Source organism: Acomys minous (assembly GCF_964271855.1).
Source record: "Acomys minous genome assembly, chromosome: 10".
Classification (NCBI taxonomy): domain Eukaryota; kingdom Metazoa; phylum Chordata; class Mammalia; order Rodentia; family Muridae; genus Acomys; species Acomys minous.
In genome coordinates, this window is record NC_140491.1 from 102,825,940 (window position 1) to 102,845,766 (window position 19,827).

Sequence of the window (19,827 nt, forward strand, 5' to 3'; positions counted from 1 at the left end):
GATAAAAGGATACACACAATTCAAAAGTAGTTTGAGGACAGAACATTTTAGAGATGCAGATTTATTTACAATTGTGCCTCCAAAAGTTCCTACTGCCTCAGTCACCAGTGAATTCTCTCACCCAGCTCTCTGAGCTTCCTAAATGTATTGGTAACTATGGGTGGCAGCTTGTTTAGTTTGCCTTCTTAAAAATAACCTTAGAAAATAGTAGGAATCATTTTACCCAAAATCTTGCATGGCTTGGACAATAACGCTAACACCATCTCCCACTTTATGATCTGGTGTAATTTGGCTCCCCAAATATTCATGTTATTAAACAAAGATATGCTGTAATTAGTGTCATTTACTTCATTAGGATAAGCAAACAGGTTTATTAGTAGAAAATGGTACTATCTTCTAACTACATCCTTTCAGGTCTTCTTATAATCATATTTTTTTCAGGGCACGGCTTAGTCATCATCGGTACTTAAACTTTGACAGCATCACATAGACTTTAGAAATGACACCACAGGTGGGATCCCATATGGGTTATTTAACTTCCATGGGTGCTTGCTTCTTTCAGAAAGGCAGAAATAAAAATGCCTAGTAGTGCAATAGGGATAAAATACGAATATTGGAATAGTATCTTGTATATAACTGTGGAGACTAGGCCTAGAGAAACTGAAGCAATGCAAGACCTCTTAGTTAATATACAATTCTCTTTTTATTATATATAACCCTTTGTATAATACACAATTCCCTCTCTACAACCCATATATAATTAAGAGCTGGTCACAGGGGTCTAGGCTGAAGAGATGCAGACACATTCTCTCTTAATCCAGGGTTTGCTGGTCAACCAGCTGTCCAGGGATTGAGGGCTAGAATGGGGCACCCTGACTCCTAGCATTTACCTGTGACTGTTTTAAATGTCCCATCCCTGCCAACACAGAAGTCCCTAAACCCGACGCTGTGAAGTGACAGGCACCACACTGCATTGTGGCACACACCAGTCTCTGCAGGCCCAGCCCAGATCTACTGTGATGGTGACTGTAGGGTCACCTCCACAGCAAGGGTTGTTCCTAGGAACGGGCCCTAATGCACCGAAATCTTGAAGTATCAAAACTTATTTCTCAGAGATAGCTGCTATGACCCAGAGAAAGTCGAATTTGTTATTGATGAAATTTAGAGCTGAGAAGCCCTCTGTTCTCTCATCTCAATCCACTAACTAATGAGATCAGCCTTTTCCTCCACCTCGCCTCCCACTGAGTCACAGAAATCACCTTGATAAAGCTAGCCAGTTGGCAGCTGAGCAGTGTGTTCTGTTTTATTCTACTGGTCCCTCCCGGCTTCTTTTATCCCACAAATCTTGATGCAGTGTAGCCAGAAGCTGAGATTGGAATTTGCATGCAAAATATTTTGTGATCGTAGCTGGAGGTAGGTAGACTAGGGAGGTTAAACTTTATATCCAAATTATTGCTATCTTATTTACCCCAAAATGTCACTAAGCTTCTCACTTAGCTCACACTTATAAATATTCTCACAGAATAAGTGAATTTCTCACCCATAATTGGCACTGGCAAAATTCCTTCTTGCCAAAGGAAGCTGAAAGGAAGGGACAATGCTGATGAAATGTAATAGAATAATTTACTAGAAGAACTATCATTCTTAAGTCCAGTGAAAGTGGAAATTAAATTAAAATGTAGATGACAAATGTTGAGTCCAAGTTATCTCTCTATAAGGACATAACAATTTATGTCATTGGTTTTCAGTGATTTGCCCAAAGAGAAATAGCAATAATGGCAATTACCCAAAAAAATAGATAATGAACAAATTAAATTCTACTTGACTTTGAAATACTGTTTTGTATTCTAGAACAAACATTTGAAGAGGGATGTATTTTACATTCTAGAAAGTTATAGTGCCTCCAGCTTAATTACTAAAATTACATGGGAGAAGTCAATCTATGGAAAGTGGTTTGTGCTTTTCATCTTGTCCTATAAAGCATGTCTCTGTGTTCTGTATTATTTCTATGATTAGATGTCTCTGCCTCTTAGGGTAGTATTAAAATTGCATCTATTGCAGTATTGTTATTATTGTTATTGTTATTACAGCACTAAGAAATTTCATCTTATGTGTTTTCTGGTTTCTCTTTTCCTAGTATTGATGGAAACTAATTGTTCTGGTTAAAGGGTACCCAACCCTCGCATTTTCCCTACTCTTGCTGGTAAACTTTAGTTATTTTAATATGTTAGTTAAAAACCCACATATCTACTTCAGAATGGGTATGCAAAATACAAATTATGTCTAAATAAGACTTGAAATATTTAAACTACAATATCTGCCCATAGAAAGGTTGAATTAACAACTTGCATATTTCCATACACTTTTTGTGGTCACAATAATGATTTTTCCTTAGTAAACATCGTGAAAAAAATAATTGAAGAGTGTCTGGTATAGAAAGTTACTTAAGGTTTTGTTCATTAACACCGTTTCCTTCAACTTTGCTTCCTTCCTTTTCTCATTCAATGTTTTATAAAATGTTACATGTTAACAGTGCACATAATTTGGTGTTTGGTATATTTAGCTCTTTGCTCCTATTTTTTAATAAAAGCCAGGGAAAATGTTTAAACTCTAGAGAAAAGTCCAGGTGTTATTTTCCTGAATTCAACATTAATACTCATTTAAGTTATTAAAAGTTATGTCCATGGATATTACTTTATCAACATCATACAAATAATCTACTAAAAACTATGGAATTTTACATTTAAATTTAAAATTAATATAGCCTAAATACCAATATGTTCTCCAGTTTGTTCTTAGTTATATGATATAATCTCATTTCAAATAATAGTTTTTCATAAAATAAGACATTACCAAGTATTGTAGTGACTTAGAATGCTTCCTATAGGATTTCTTTGCCCTGCCATATAACTTAATACGTATTTGGTGTTTGACAAAATTCAAGTTGCAGTTTTTAAAAATATTTTATTAATTTATTCATATTACATCTCAATTGTTATCCCATCCCTTGTATCCTCCCATTCCTCCCTCCCTCCTGCTTTCCCCCTACTCCTGTCCCCTATGACTGTGACTGAGAGGGACCTCCTCCCCCTGTATATGCTCATAGAGTATCAAGTCTCTTCTTAGTAACCTGCTATCCTTCCTTTGAGTGCCACCAGGCCTCCCCTTCCAGGGGATATGATCAAATATGGGGCACCAGAGTTCATGTGAAAGTCAGTCCCCACTCTCCACTAAACTGTGGAGAATGTCCTGTCCATTGGCTAGATCTGGGTAGGGGTTCGAAGTTTACTGTACATATTGTCCTTGGCTGGTGCCATGGTTTGAGCAGGACCCCTGGGCCCAGATCTGCCCATCACAATATTCTTCTTGTAGGTTTCTAGGACCCTCTGGATCCTTATATTTCCCCATTCTCCCATGCTTCTCTCACCTAGAGTCCCAATAGGATGTCCTCCCCTCTGTTCCACTTTCCTGGTAAGTGAACAAGTTGCAGTTTTTGTGTATGTGAAGGGTACCTTGAGTCAAACACTGTCAAAACTCTGGAGAGGTGGGCTAAGCTATGGCAGGTTGAATAGACCTGCATTGAAATGCTGTCTAAAAGAAATTTAGTGAAAGTGATAGGTAACAAATAATATAACATCCAATTATAATCAGCATTCAGTAAATGTTAGCAATTGCTACAAATACTACTCAACATTTGTTATTACCTATATAGTGAGCATGTATGCAAACACTATCCTATCATCAGTTCAACACGGTAACACAGACATTGTTATTTTTCTGGTTTTGCCTGTGTAACCTTGAGAGGTTAAGTTATATTTAAACCCAACCTAAAAGCACCCATCACAAAAATAACAGTCACGTAAAAAGAACCACTTTGTGTTTGACCAACTTGAACCAGCTCCAGGGCTGGTTCAGTGGCGCGGGAGGGGGGGTGGGGGGGTAGGGGGGGAGTCTCCACCAGACGTACCCCTGTTCATACACCACACATCTACTCCTCACAGCTGGCTGCAGTTCAAAACCCTCCAAACAGATGCCCGGTGGGGGGGGGTAGGTGGGGGGGTATTGGAGCCATGCTTCAAATTTAGGACAATAGGAATTGTAGTCACTAACTTTCTTGACACCTTTCCAAAACATGAGTGGTGAGACTAGAACACCGTCACTCCTCCCTCAGGAAGCTTCATATACTAGTAGTTCGAAAACCAACACTCAGTAAAAGGCAGCTCTCTGGTCAGTTTCAGCCAGTCTTAGAGAGGTCAGGAGTGAAAGTGAAGATCCCACGTGGACAGGATTATGCATCTCCCTGACATCTCAGCTCTGCCTTGCTCAAGCAGCATCCCTTCTCTGGATGCACTTAGTCATCACCAGGAAAGTGAAACTGTTGATCCAGAGGAGCGGTTCTCAACCTTCCTGATGCTGTGACCCTTTAACACAGTCCTCATGTTGTGGTGACCTCCCCAACTGCAAAAATATTTTCTTGCTGCTTCATAACTGTACTGTTGCTACTGTCAAAACTCATAATGTGAATATCTGATATGCAGGATATCTGATAAATGGCCTTCTGAGGTTACGACACACAGGTTGAGAATCACTATTCTACAGCAAGGGTGACGCTGAGCCTCACGTAGCCTTTGGCTTTACTTTTGCCTATATGAAGTATTACTATTTATTTAATTAAATCCTAACATGTACAATTTTAACAAATTCCACATAAAGTATGTATTTCTATTTTCCTTGAAATTTTGAATTTGTGGCGTCATTTGGGTCTGTTTTTTTGTAAGGCATCAAGGGCAGCATCAGCTTGGCCTGGGTCACAGCTGGCTCTCCAGCAGGTCACACGGTCCCTAGACAGACACTGTTCCTACCGTTCCTTGTCACCTTACACCCAGACCAGTTCTTCTCAGTGCTACTCAGCTGGCCTGGCATGCTGCCCTAGAATGTGCTCAAACTCTCTTTCCTCCTTTTTAAGCTTTTAAAACTTCTGTATTCAAAGAAAACACTTCTATATTCAAAGCTTGCCCATAGCCACTATGTTAAGTAGAGATCATTTCAAATTGAGGGATTCTATCTTTGTTCTCTCAAACCCAATTAACTTCTTTTATATAGAAACTTTTCCCTCGTTCTGTCTACTTAGGATTGTGCAATTTGGTGGACAGCAGCTTCTGGAGGGAGTCTCTCCGATCTCTGCAGACCAATGGAGACCGTGCTAGATGTTCTGTAGCTGTATCAAGAAGAAAGAAGAGGCACCGTCCTGGTCTAAAGGGTAGGAGAAGAATCCACTGCTCTGTTTGTGGGGCTAGTCACAGAGAAAAGTCACCACAGCGCTACAAGAACAGAAGTCACTCTCTAGCAGCCAGCAATGTTGGCCTTCGTTTTATTCAGGTCGCCCTGCTATGGCATATAAAACACCCTTGTCATGAAAAACAGAGGGGGAAAAGCATGTCTTAATAAATGCAGCTCTAAAAACCACAATTGCAGATGGCTTTGAAACTTCTGACTGGTTTTAGTAAATGGCCTCCTTAAAAAATGAACTGCTAGGGACCACAGATCTCCTTCAGGTGACCTGAGACAATTCCTATTTAAAATCTGTTCCTCCAAGACCATTGCTAATTGGTACTTGAATCTTTGCTGAAATAACCTTGCCTCACAAGGGGATTGTACTTCACTCACTTCTCATTTCAGTTGAACATGAGAAATTTGCGTATAAAAATGATGGCAGGTTTATTAAAAATAACTAAAATGCGAATGATTGTTAAAATAATTTTACTGGAAGGAATAATAAGGAAGACAAACAGGAAAAAAAAAACCCTCCTATGTGATTTGCCCTATACAGCATAAGGCAATAAAATTGTTTGCAAACTTTCTGCACTGTGGTTTGGGAAAAGAACACAGTCCCCACAAGGGGACACTGGATTTGGCTGGCTTCTTACCCATCACCTTCCTATGGCTGATCCCTTATCCTATTTAAACTACAATTTCCTTATCCATGAATTGGTCTCTTATCTCCAAATGCCTTCTAAGTGGACAGCTGCCACTGCAGGGTAGGAGTTGGCTCTGAGTTAACTCCCAGCAAGATGATTTTCTAGTCTCAAACTCAACAAAATGCCAGTGCTCCATGGTCCTCTCTGTGTCTTTGTTCTCGGCAGTTTGCACCACCTATATTGGTTTTCGTTACCTTTTTTTGCTCCCATGATGCCTTAGTGAATGGGTTTTGACCCTTTTCTTCTTGACAGCATTCCCAGTCTGTTTCTGTCTCTGCCCTGTCATCTCATGGACAGAGGTAATAGGAGGCCAGGTGGAATGGAGTTAGCATGCACCACAAAGGGCAGATATCAACTGAGGTTCATGCTGTTACAGCCATGGGATCCTCTGAATTCAAATCAATGTATTCAGTATTGAAATACACAAAGCAGAGGAGAACTGCCAGCGCTGGCTTTCCTTGTAGGGATCTAAGAGGCCAATGGAAACCAACTAAAAGCAAAACTGAACCATTAATACACAATACAACTACTAATGGTGGCAAATACCAGGGAGAAACCTGAGTGTTCAGGCTCTGAATGACTAGACCCCATTGTAGAAAGGGAAGCCCCAGAGGGATGGGACCCCAAGGACCTGTTCTTGTGCACCCCACCTCCCATAGGCATCCTAGATCTCATCCTCTGTGGCAGTCTGTCTGGTGATCTGACTCAAGATGTCCTCGCTCTATCAGCTGGACCCTCTATGGTCCAAAGGGCACCCAGCAACCCACAATGACCATCATGAGCAAGTGTATCAAACCAGCAGGGTGAGGAAGCTTTTGCTGGGACCCTACATAACTGAGCCTGCCCCGCCTATTCCAGGAGGTGTCTGCAAAGAGGACTAGGGATGAGCTCTAGGGCTCTTAAGACCAGAAGCTTTAATCCTGGCTGCCTCCCAGCACTGAAAGAAGGCCAATATGGCTAGATTACAGTAAATTAGGAAAACGGAGCAATCTTCGGAGATTTTCCTACCCCAAACTGCCTCGACGCTTGGCTCCTCTGCTGTTTATATTCCTGGCAGTGCCTTAAACAGATTAAGTAGCTTGACTGAAAAATGCCTTTGATTTGTGTACACAAATCAACTCTCATACTTTATCACATGCCTCTAGATTGTGAGGGTTTTATCAAGAACTTTGCATGTGGGCTATTGATATGATAATGCAAACTTAATGCCTCTTCTGGAGCGAAGGGCCTTCATCTTTTCAACCCACACTGAGCTGCACTAGGATGGGCAGCCCACAATAGCTTTCCACTAAATAATGCATGATAATGGGCAGTTTTCGAACTCTTAACTTTTCACATCAATTCCTAATTTTCTATCAAGAAAATCCAGGGGAAAGCACACATTTTCAAAGGACTCTTCACAGACCTTTAGTGTTTACATAGCAGGGGATTGTTTTGTTTTGTTTTGTTTTGTTTTTGCAGGTAAGGTCTTGTTTGCAAACAGAATACTATCTTCTACACACACACACACACACACACACTGAGAGAGAGGAGGGAGGGAGGGGAGGAGGGGAGACAGAGAGACAGAAAGAGGGAGAGGGAGAGAGAGAGAGAGAGAGAGAGAGAGAGAGAGAGAGAGAGAGGACATTGCATCTAGACATCCAGTTTATCCTCTTTGGAAGAAAAGAGCTGAGTCAGCCCTCCCAGGATTGCCCCCCTCCCCTGGGACTTAGACAGCCCAGGTACTTCCCTCTCCTCGACACCACTCAGATAGAGCCACTGATGTGGCGACAGCCTTTATTGGGCTTCCAGGGGTTTAGAGGAAGCCCATTCATCTGATATCTCAGCCGTTCTTGTAGCAGTCTGAAAGTCTTAAGGGTTTTTATTTGAGGTGAATGAAATCTTGATAAGGGAAACAAAAGCAAGAGAAGAGAAGGGAATTGATCTAAGATTAAGGGTTAGTTTGTAATACAGCCCCAGCTCTGTGCTGGGTGCTTTCATGTGCATTATTACCCCTAGAAAGTGTCAGCAAGAGCTCAGTGAGTAAGATCACCAAGGCGAGGCGGCGTGGGAGAGCACAGAAACCCCAGGCTCCTTCTTTTTACAGGGGCCCACAGATCGCCCTCTACCATTTAGACTAGGTTGTAAACGGCCTATCTTCCAACACCTCAGTCAAGGAGCAACTGACGTCTCTGAAGCGTTCCTCTAAAAGGTGCATCCTAGATGACTATTGGTCTGATACGGACACGACTTCAACAAAGCTCCTGAAGGAAGCTGCTTTGCAGGAAGCACCACTCCGCTAATTGCACATCTTCCCTTTGTTCAGCCTCATCCTCTATAATTAGCGCAGTCTTGAAAACAGGAGTTGTCTGTGGCATTAAAATCCTTACACAGCAAATCCCCTAATTATTTCATATCTTCACATTAGGGACCAAGATACTTGTGGTGAAGGGTTGAATCTGTTTGTTATTTAATTACTTATAGAAGGAAGACAGGAAAAGCAAGACAAAAAAAAAAAAAGATTATTAAAATAATGTCGGCTTGACTCTGCACACAACAAAGACTGACTTTTCTTCTTTTCTCCATACAAAGGCTTCCCTCCCTGTCTTCATTCCTTCCTGCCCTAAGCCTTTCTTTCCCCACCTCCTCCTGTCCTGGGACCCTCCTGTCCTCACTCCTTCTTGTCCTTCATCCTTCCTGTCTTCGCCTCTTCCAGCCCTCATTCCCTTCTGTCCTCACTCCTTCATGTTTTCCTTCCCTCCTTCCCTCACTTCCTCCCCGCCATCACCACTTCCTGCCTTCACTCCTTCCTGGCCTCATCTTTCTTGGCACCAGCCTCAGTTCTTTCCAGTTATGAGTGCGGCATGTTACCTTGTCCTACCTAGAACTTCCCTGGTTTTCCTGACCCTCGGGCAAAGTCTCCCCTTCCACCTTCCAGTGCCCTGTGTACCGATCTCAAGCATCCCTTTGCCTTGCTTGACGGGATGTAGTAGAACAAAGACACTAGGGATTCATTCAACCCTTTTCTCTTTTCTTTCCTTCTGGTCTGACAAATAGCCATTTCTTCCTTTCCTTATAAGTCCTTGAAGTTGGACTTTCTAGCAAAGAGAAGCAAGTGGAAATGGTGTCCTTGAGTTGGGACAGAGTTCTGAAGACACAAGCATTCCTTCCTGGGCCCGCTTGTTAAATACACTGAGAGAAATGGGGCAGTAGTACTGGGGAGCCTCCTCAGGACGAAGCTGGACTCTTGCCTCATGGTGGGGTGGAAGCTATCTTGGCAAGGGTTAAAGCTATGTCAGGCTGTTGCACAAATAAATAGCCCTCTCATGTTTAGGCTCAGGAAGTTGAGACTTCTTGTACAACCGCAGGTTTGGATTTACCTAATACAAGATGCACGTGCTGAAGAGTGTCATTGTGAATGTGGGTTTCTCTATTTCAGAAGCACTAGAAGGGAGGGGCCACCCCTTCCATCCTGAACTGTGAGTTAAATTAAACTGAATTGGTACCTCATTTGGAAGTGGAGCAGGTGGTCATCAAAATGAAGAGTGGAGGATGCTCTACACCATCTCTAGGACCGGACCGTGAATGCCATTTTTCTCATTTGCAAGCATCTGTCTAGAATTTTGTGAACAATCTCATAGGTGACTGATTTGGGTTGCAGAACAAAAGGAATACCCAGCTAGTTTCCATATGAAAACGTGCCCTAGTTCATTACTCATTCAAACACTCATTATCCTAATCAGCAAATACATAGTGGGCACATTTTACATGCCAAGCTGGCTTCTAGCAGGACTGATCAGTAACAGGGCCTGGCTTTAGTTCACTCCAAGTTCAAAGTCCTATGGGAGATCCAAGCACTCCGAATTAAATGATCACACAGCTGAAGGTACATTCAGCTTGTGGCTCAGGCTGTTGGGTTCCTCCTACAAAACAGGAGGATGATATTGCCTGTCTCTCAGGTTTTGTTTTAAATTTAGTTAGGATAAGATATAAATACCATGATTGTAAAAATCATCAGCGCTGTGCTTGATGCTTGAACTTTTACTAATACTCGATAAATTGTATCTGCTGGTGTTCCCATTAATTTATGTAAATATGATCTTGCAAGACAAAGGAACCTGCTTAGCTTGCCAGAAGGACAGGAAGAACATGAAAGTCTCCCTCAAAAGTGACACTTGGTAGGGTAACTGAGACTTTGGAAGGATGTCAGAATATTCTAGATTTTCAAAACTAAAATAAAAAAACTTTCAAGTGGTTGCCGGAAAGGACCTATATGGGAGGAGGCACTGTGAGAAGCTGAAGGCTGCTAGGATCTATCATGTGGGTATGGAGGCTGCTGCTGCAGGAGGAGAGCACAAGGAGCCCCTGGAACCACCCTGTGGCCTTGATAAGAACTGAATGTTTCCAGTAGGTCCTGGCACTGAACAATTCAATGCGCTTTGTAAGATAAGAAGATCACTGTGACTGCAGGTCACCCCAGAGGAGTCAAGATGGAGCCTCTCATAGTGGACTATGGGAAGGTGTGAGTCCAAAGAGAAGTGAACATATGAGTAACTTCTGCAGTGCTATTGGCAGGTCATGCTGGTGGATGAGAAACAGAGATGGAGGGGCAGAGTTAAGAGTATTTCTGGTCTTTCAGATACAGAGGGATGGTTCATAGACAAGGGAACCAGTGTAATGAATCTGCTTTTGTGTGCGTTGCATATCTCTGAGATATGCAAGTGTGCACTCAAGTGTTCAACTAGCTATGTGAGCCCTGGGCACCAGAGATAGCCTTGAGTTAGATTGTGAATCAAAGAAATGTTACTGGCAAATAAACGGCAACTGGGAATTTTTTTGCTTAGACCATGCAGACTGGGAAAGAAGAGGCCCTAAGACTTAGACCTTAGGAGCTTGGAAACCAAAGAGGCTCTCCCAGTCAGTTTTCAAGAGAAACAGAACCAGTAGGTAAATGCTTCAGAAGTACAGAATCTCATGGGAAAGCCCATAGAAGCTGGAGACAAAGGTGAGAGTTGTCATCTAAGTCCAAACACACAGCTGGAAAGCCAGGAAGAGTTGATGTCACTAAGGCAAGAAGATGGAGACTGGAAAATTCTCCACGCATTTTGTTTTATGTGGGCCTTTAAATAAATGATTGGTTGAGGCTCACCCATGTGATGTGATGTGTGTGTGTGTGTGTGTGTGTGTGTGTGTGTGTGTGTGTGTTTGTGTGTGTGTGTGTAAATTTCTAAATTTCAACCAAAATCTCCTTTATAGAAAAATTTCAGAATAATGTTTGACCAAATAGCTGGTCAGTAGAAAGAGGAAGTGACCACCTCAGAGTACTTTGATCCAACTGAATGGACTTGGAAAAAAAATCACCATCAAAGACAAGAAAGGAAAACCAGAAAAAGTGGCTGCTTCCCAGGTGATGCAGTAGGTACCAGTCATGCAGCCTATATATTGGTTACAATGCAAACCCTTGGGTTAGGCAGCCTGGGTTTCTAATACAACTTGGCCGTTCACTTTCCTGTGGTCTTAGACATATAGGTGAACAAGTCAGTATCTTATCTCTAAACTGGATATAGAGTGGCCTACCTCTGATAGTTAGAGAAGCTAAATTGGTTTTAAAACCCTAAAGGACTTTGGAATATGTGTGAACGTAATCAGTGCTCAAAGACTCCTACAAATGCATTAAAATATTATATTTTTGAAATATAGAGGCAGGATTATCACTGTTAAGATCTGCTTACAATGATAAGGAGGTATAGTGACCACACAGCAACAGCAAGGAAGGAAATATAATAGAGAAGTATAGGGTTTTAACTCAGTTCAGAATCTGATCTATAAAAGGAGGAGGTGGCAACCTCAGACATTTAGGGATTTATAGAACTTTTCACCCTCTTCCTCCACTAAAGACCACTGTCTCATGAATGAGGTTTGCCACTTGTAAGTTAAATCCTTCCTTTGTGCTTTCCAAATAAAGTTATAAAGCACTCCTGTTATGATACTAGTTGTTTTCCAGGTCTGCTAAAGTAGGCCTGCAATCCCAGCTATTCAGGAGGCTACAACAGGAGGATCACAGGAGCTGGGCAATGGTGGCACATGCCTTTAATCCCAGCATTTGGGAGGCAGAGGCAGGCAGATTGCTATGAGTTCGAGGCTAGCCTGGTCTACAAAGTGAGACCAGGACAGTCAAGGCTACACAGAGAGACCCCGTCTTGGAAGAAACAAACAAACAAAACAAAACAAAACAAAACGAGAAGATATTATGAGGGTACTGGGTATGATCAAGAGAAGGCCTGAAGCCAGGGATGGGGTGAGACTTGTAACTAATGCAGGGATATTTGAACATAAACAGTTTTCCAGGGTGACCTATGAAATGTCCTTTGCATTTGCACAAGCCTCGTGTTCTAGAGAGAGCACTGCAAGGTCCTGAACACCACTGTGGCAGAATTTTCAGAGGATATATGCACTGTGAGGCTGCTGCCCCACTCTTGGCTTTTCTCGTGACGTGTTTGTTTTGGGCCTCAGATTGGCTAATATCAAATTCCTCCCCAAACTTTGCCTCAGCCACTGAGCACACTGGATTGGAAAGCATTGCATTTCATAATCCCTGGGGTAAGACATTTGAAAAAGCACCAGAGGCAATTGTTGAGTGAGGATCAGCCGCAGAGTGGTGCGCTTTCCTGGAAGTCAGTGACAGCTACTCTCATCAGATGCCAGCAGTCTCTAGAGAGACTGTTGAAGAGGCCGCACAGAGAATTCTGGAAGCACAGTAGAGACCTCTGCAGTCCGTAAACCTGTCACAGTCATCATTTCCTCTCTGCTCTCTTAGGGCAAGATGCCCTATGGTCTCTAACAACACTTAGAACACGTATGAGCTTATTTCTGTAGCCGCTCAAAAATATTTATTCGTCAACCAATAAAGTTTCATGTTCAGCTGCGGCCTGTAAACACCATGATTTACTTTTAACTCCCTGAACCCAGAGATTAGAGCCTGTCAAACCCTGGTTTGACAGATTTTGGTCAGATGAGTCAACATAGACCCACAGACCCAGAGCATAGGAGTAGAAAACTGTCCTTTGTGAGTTAGTCTACCCACCACCCCACAAACGACTTCTGTAATCTTTGCTGATGGCATAAAATATTCCTCATACTGTAATGAAATGTGTCTAGTGTTTGATGAACTGCCTTATGAATTAATGAGCAACCACAGCATGGAACATTGTCTGTGGGCTTTTGAAACAGCCAGAAACTTGATCAGCAGAGGTCACTTTGTCGAGACTGACCGTAGTGATGGTGAACTTTCTCTGCGCTCTCTCATCTCTACATAAGAGCTCAGTTAGTCACAGTGGCACAGTCCTAACTGAGCAGTTCAGCTGTGCTTTTTTTTTTTTTTTTTGTCTGTCAATTAGGAAAGTAAGTCAGAAGGCAAGTAGACAAACCGATAATTTTCATTTTACGAGGGTGAACTCTACTCAAGTTTTCACAATTCTAGGCCTAAATAGAGAGAGCAGTATGCAATGATCACTGTGTGCTGTGTATAGTACAGTGAGTGAACTTCGCGTGTTATGTCATAATCCCACTTGAACTAGAAACAACTCTGGGTGGTTGATTTCTTTGAGCTTTTATTTCACAGAGTAGAAAACAGGACTACCAAGGTTTTCAGGAGAAGTGTGTGCCTCGCGCGAAGTTGAAAATCAGGTCTTTACATCAACATGCTCAAGTTTCAAAACCTGGTGACCATAATAAGTTGTGATATCCTTCACAACTGGCTGGGATAATTTGTAAGTCATAAATGATATATCAGATTTTACCACAAAGCATTGCTGCTTCTATCAAAGGGATCTCACCCCTTGTCTCAACCCAGTTCTCTTACTGATTGGAGTCCCTTTGGCTCTTAAAAAATAATATAATAATAAGTTTTACTAAGTGTCACTTATGTTTTACTCACTATATTATTCATTTTACAGATTTCTTTTTTGGATACAGGGTCTCACTATGTACCCTGGCTGGCCTGTGTATACCAGGCTATCCTCAAAGTCATATGCAGGCCACTGCCTCCTAAGTGCTGGTATTCAAGGCAGAGGCCACCATGCCCAGCTAGGGACATTATTTGTGACATGCATACCTATCTAAATATTATATCTGAAGTTGGATCAGGATAGAAACTAGAGGGCAAAGTCTCCTTTTAAGTATTAGTTTCATGTTGCAGCATTCAGCACTAGCCTTTGGGTTCTCCTCTCCTACCCTTGCATGTCTCATTCAGTGCTGGTCTTGCCCAGTGGCCCCATCTCCTGTCTTCCCATCACCTGAGATTTATTCTATGGTTGACCAATAAAGCCAAAATACGATGCTCTAGTGTGGGAGAACAGTCCCCTGAGGCCAGTAGGAAGAAGAGAGACAAAGTGTGGGAGGACGAGATAGGAAACACCGTGAGAAAGAGAAGCCAGAAGAAGGTGAGTGCTCTGAAGAATGTCTGACGTCCCAAGAGGGTAGAGAGCCATGAGTGAGTGGTGTGGGCGGTAAGCAAACAGAGCACACAGTGAGAGTCAGCCCTTCACAACAGGAAAAGGCCAGGAACAGGAGAGGGGACTCCATGCAACTGAGACATTGATGGGGAGAGAAAAGAAATCTCTAGACTCTTGAATCTACAGAGCATGATAGACTTTTAGAAAAAAAAAAGACCTGCACAGAAAGACTAAGTAGCCTGTCCTAGCAAAGCTCTGACGTTTGTGTGGAGGTTCTGTTGACAGATGATTAGATCATGTCGCTCTGTCTTGCTCAACATTCACCAGTCAATCTAAAGGTCATGGCCCAAGGATATGCATGCAACTGACTAAGAAAATGTGAATTCTCCCCAGCCCTTAACGCTAGACCAGGATCCTGAGTAACCAGCCTCACTGGAATCAGGCCTTTTCACAAGCCATTGAGCAGGGCCAGAAGTGAGGGAAGCAACAAAGCAAGCATACCATTGTCACAGCTAGAAGAAGAAAGACAGCAAGTGGGAGCAAGGTAGGGTAAGGCTTTGATCATGTTTGAGAAGAGCAGTGTTGGTCAGAAGGGAAAGTCAAGGGACAACTCCCTCAAGCCTTCAGCAAAATGTTTCTAAGTTTCCAGCTGAGGAATAAGGGTGTTCATTTAATGCATATTTGCCTACAAGTTAGAAATACCACATCAATTGGGCCACGTTGTGCTGCACATCTGATGATGGTGCTGCCAGAGGGGATCATCCTGGAGAGGCTTGTATAAGTCCAGTGGGGCCGTGTGCTACACAAAGGCTCGACTTTCATATGGCCAAAATTGAAAATCTGGGGCTGAAATAAATAAGGGTGTCTTCACCTATGTTTTCACGAAAAGCTGATTTAATCTCTTTGATTCTTGAATTAAGAAGTCAAAAGATCAGTCTATTTGATGAGGCGCACATGTGCACAGCTAATTGACTTGCTGACTAGACTTGATCCCCAGGAAGAAGCTGTGTGGCCTGAAGCTAAGTGACATGTAAGTCAATCAACTGAGACTTGGCCCTGGCTTGTGCTTACAAGCCACTTGTAATAACACGGTTGAACTTCTGAGCTGCTGGCGTCTATATGCTGAATTCCGCTGATAATCAAATAAAAAGCAAAGACGCGTTTGAACAACAGAAATTCTCTTCAAGAGAAAATTCAACACTGGGGCCGGAGAGATGGCTCAGTAATGAAGAACACACACTGCTCTTGCCAAAGGCTCAGTTTCGGTTTCAAGCACCTAAAGCAGGAAGCTTACAACCACCCATAATTCCATCTCCAAGAGATATGATGTCATCTTCCGGTTCCTGCCACACCCGCATGCATGTAGTACACATAAATTAATACAGGCACAGACATTCAAAAATGATATCCCTATTGAGAACTGTCACAAAAGCCCAATACCTGTTAGTCATCAGTCCTTTGAAATATCAGCACTGTATTGGATGCACTAACTCATGGGAACCTTCCCGTGTTTGACTCTGGTAATAATTTTCAACAGTCGCCTTTATTAACAATTTAATTCAGCAGTGCTGAAGGCTGCACACCCAGCATTGGAGCAGCTAATGTTACTGTTATTGTTGTTGGTTGCAGCTGCTTGGGCATCTGTCTGAGACCAACAGAGAGAATGTAGAGCTCATGAGCAAATTGAGGAATTGCTATGTAATTACAATTTAAGTTGTGGTCACTCAGCTGCTCTCAAAATTCATAGCTTTTGGATATTCTCAATTTAGAAAACTCCTGGCTTCTTCCAGAACAGGTTAGCATGTTACTTCAACGTCCCATGAGGGACTTGAGGTAAAAATCTGTGACCCAGACATTAAGATTGTTACTGCAAAAAGAGAGAATAAATAAGACTTTGGAAAGAGGTATGAATAGAAGGAAAAGACCCAAGACAGATTATTTTGGAAGTGGATTGCCGTATTTATACATCTCATAAAATCTGTGAAATCATTAAATATCTCTGTTTAGAGAAAACACTCAAGAAGTAGGAAATAAGGTCAGACATGCAAAATGTGATTTTTTTTTTTATAGGCAGAGCCTATGTTTATGACAACCACTGGGGTCTCAGAAAACCATAACACAACACATGTATAGAGTAAGGGAAGTAATGGTTTAATAAAGTATAAGCTGGGGAATTATCACATGAGGAGAGCACTCACCTAGCATGTGGGAGTCCCACGTTTACACACACAACACACACACACACACACACACGCACACACACAAGATCATACATAACAGACAGTTTAGATCTACCTTGACTAAAGGTGGTAAAAATTAAAATCAAATCCTTACTAAATGATTACAAGACAAATTGGTGGCATTTCTTCCAAAAAACACCTTTAAATGTCAAATCACCTACTTATTAACCTCCTATTATATTGGGTGTGTAATACATACCATCTGGATGATGACAATAAGATGCTTATATAAACAGATAAGTCTGTAGTATTGATGGAAGGCTGGCGTTGTATCTTGGCTAATCCAAATTTGAATCCTGAGTTCCCCAAGCAGACTCTAGGGAAGGAACGAAGCTTCTGGTGTTCACCTTCTTTGATGCTGCTTATCAGTGACCTGGTGCACCTCCACCGTGTAGGATTAGAAGTCACTCAGTATGCCAGCCTTCAGTTTAGTCACTTCTCATAGTGAGACTGGGGTGGGGGAGGTAACATCACTGAACCACTGAACTGTATGAAGAGTGGCTGTTATTGTTGGCTGTGACCATTGTATAAAGAATTGTCAGAAGAGCTGTAGAAACCTCTGACAGAAGAGTTTGTAATAGTCCCCTGGAGTGCGTGCTGGGTGACACTATTACTAACAGTTTAAAAGGGGACAAAGTAGGAAAAAATGCAGCAAAAGTTGCAGGAGCTTGCTTTTGACCAACACCGACTTAAAAATCAGAACACCAAATGTCACAAGAGGAGAGGATTTGTTTAATAAGGCACATGAGTCTGTACAACCGTTCAAATAGTTATGCACTCAGTGTCTGAACCTAAGTTCTGTAAGGAACAATCATCGGCAATCTATAGCTTGTTAAAAAAAAAAAAATCAGTGACCTTGCAGTGGTGTTGATAAGAAACAGTTAACCTTAACAGCTAAGTACTTTTAAAACATCTCCTATTTATTTAATTCTTTGAAAATCTCTTACAATGTCATATTCGTCCTCTCCCTCCCCTAACTCCTCCCAAATGCATCCCCAACTTCCCCATCCCTCCATCTTGTTATTTTTATTTTTGATAGCCCATAGACTCCAGTTTATGCTGGCCATATAGTCATGTGTGTGAGGCCATCCACTGGAGACAGTTGACCTCCCAGGGGCCACGTTCTAGGTGGGGAGGTCTGAGGGCACTCAAAGAAAGAATAATCAGACTACCAGCTAAGTACTTTTAAATAAATATCTCCTCTGTTTTCTTCGTGGGGCCTGTTTAGGAGTGGAGCAATATAGCAGCTGAACATAAGGGGATATTTAACGAGTAGGTCGCAAGAATAAAAGGTTTTTCCTTTGGGAAGTGGTGGCTACAGAAAGCAGCATCACAGGTGGAACATGGGAAGAGCCCGTTATTAAGTCAGTCACCTTGCTAAGTAGGGACAGGAAGCAATGCCAGTGGAACAGAAAGGTCCCAGCCTGCAGGATTGATATGGAGAGAGTCCGTTGGTTCTTGAGTGACTATGCATAATTTCACCTGCCTCCACTAAACATGCCTGTTCATCAGAAATGAATCAACACCTTAGATTATGCATTATGCAAATGATGCCAGTGGTTGCTTGGCACCTGACGCAGTTCCCAGTGAAAAGTTCAAATAGGTGTGGCCCTTTCCCTCACTGACTTCTTTGCCCTTGAAATGTTGCCTCCTGTAAGCTCACAGCTCAGGGTCCACGCTCTAAGGCAGATGGCAAGGACTCCTTAAGAGGGTTTGAAACTGGGATTCACAGGCTAGGCAATGCGTTGTTCCTGTTTACTCAGGTAATTAATTTTATTCCTCATCAAGTCTCTGATGGGATTGAAGACCAAATAGTTTAGTTTCACAATTAAGCTTAATTTATTAGAAGTCAAAATATTTTTAGGTCTAGATAGATGTTTTAAGTTGATAGAGATGAGATATGATAGATACTGGTTTTTATTCAGTATTGTAGACTCACAAAGATAGGAAAATGTTTTATTCAAGCCTGCCAAATACAAATAGCTGAAACACTATGAATGTAACATTAATATAATTCTTGATTGATTCATGGTTCTTCTTGCTGTATGTAGTTTTTTAAAATATATGTATAATAATGTAAATGTATATGTAAAAATTAAAAAATTATTAAAAAACTAGAAAGACTTAAAACAGTATATATATATATATAGTTTGAATATATTTTATCATAATACATAATTAAAATATGAATACTTAAATATATTTAATATTAATATTAAGTAAAATAAGTATATTTTATTATACATATTAAATTATTTTATACTACCACCTTAAAGACCACAATGCCGTACATACTGTACTCATACTGGTACTACAGGGGTTAATATAGTGCTGGTCTGTGGAATTTGCCCTTAACTTGTAGATTTCAATTGCCTTCAACATTTTTTATGACATATGTGTGGCCCTGGACTAAGTCATAGTCACAGATTGATGATCCGGGTGGGGAAGTCATGTCTGTCACTTGTGCTATGAGTATGATTTGAGGGACTCTAGGCAGCAGATCATTGTTAGTGCCTTTGTTCTTTGACACCACAATTGAGACATGTGAAATTTCTAGGACACCAGGAACACTGTCATCTGTTCTAAGAAGTCACTTCGCTGCAGTCTCTGAGAATACTAATAGGGCGAAGCTGGAAAGAGTAGGGAGCCTGTTAGACTACAAATGCAGCCATGGTGGAGTGGCTTCACAAATGGAATACAACCGTCACTGGGAATAAATGGCAGGAGAGAAGGCAATACTGTGCAAGTCCTGATGATGCTTGTTCAATGGAGGGGGAAGAAAACACACAGAAGGGTACAGACAACATGATTCCACATTTATAAATGAAACAATATAAAACACAAATAGAAAAATATCCCCATCTACTTGTCAGCAGTGCTTATATCTTCACAATAAGATTACAGTTGATCTTTTTGTTTCGTTGTTTATTCTCTGTTTTGTGCATACAGCATCTTTGTGACACTAAAAGCCTTCTTAAGAGCAACAGAGCTTCAAAATGCACTGTCAGAGAGAAAAAGATAAAAAAAAATCAAGAGTAATGATACTATACACAAATAGGATTGTATTTACCACATAAAGAATTCAAAAGACTGCCTTCAGTCCCCATTGAATTAGACCTCATTTGTAAAATGGAAAAACAAGCAAAAAACACCATCACCACCACCACCAACAAGCTA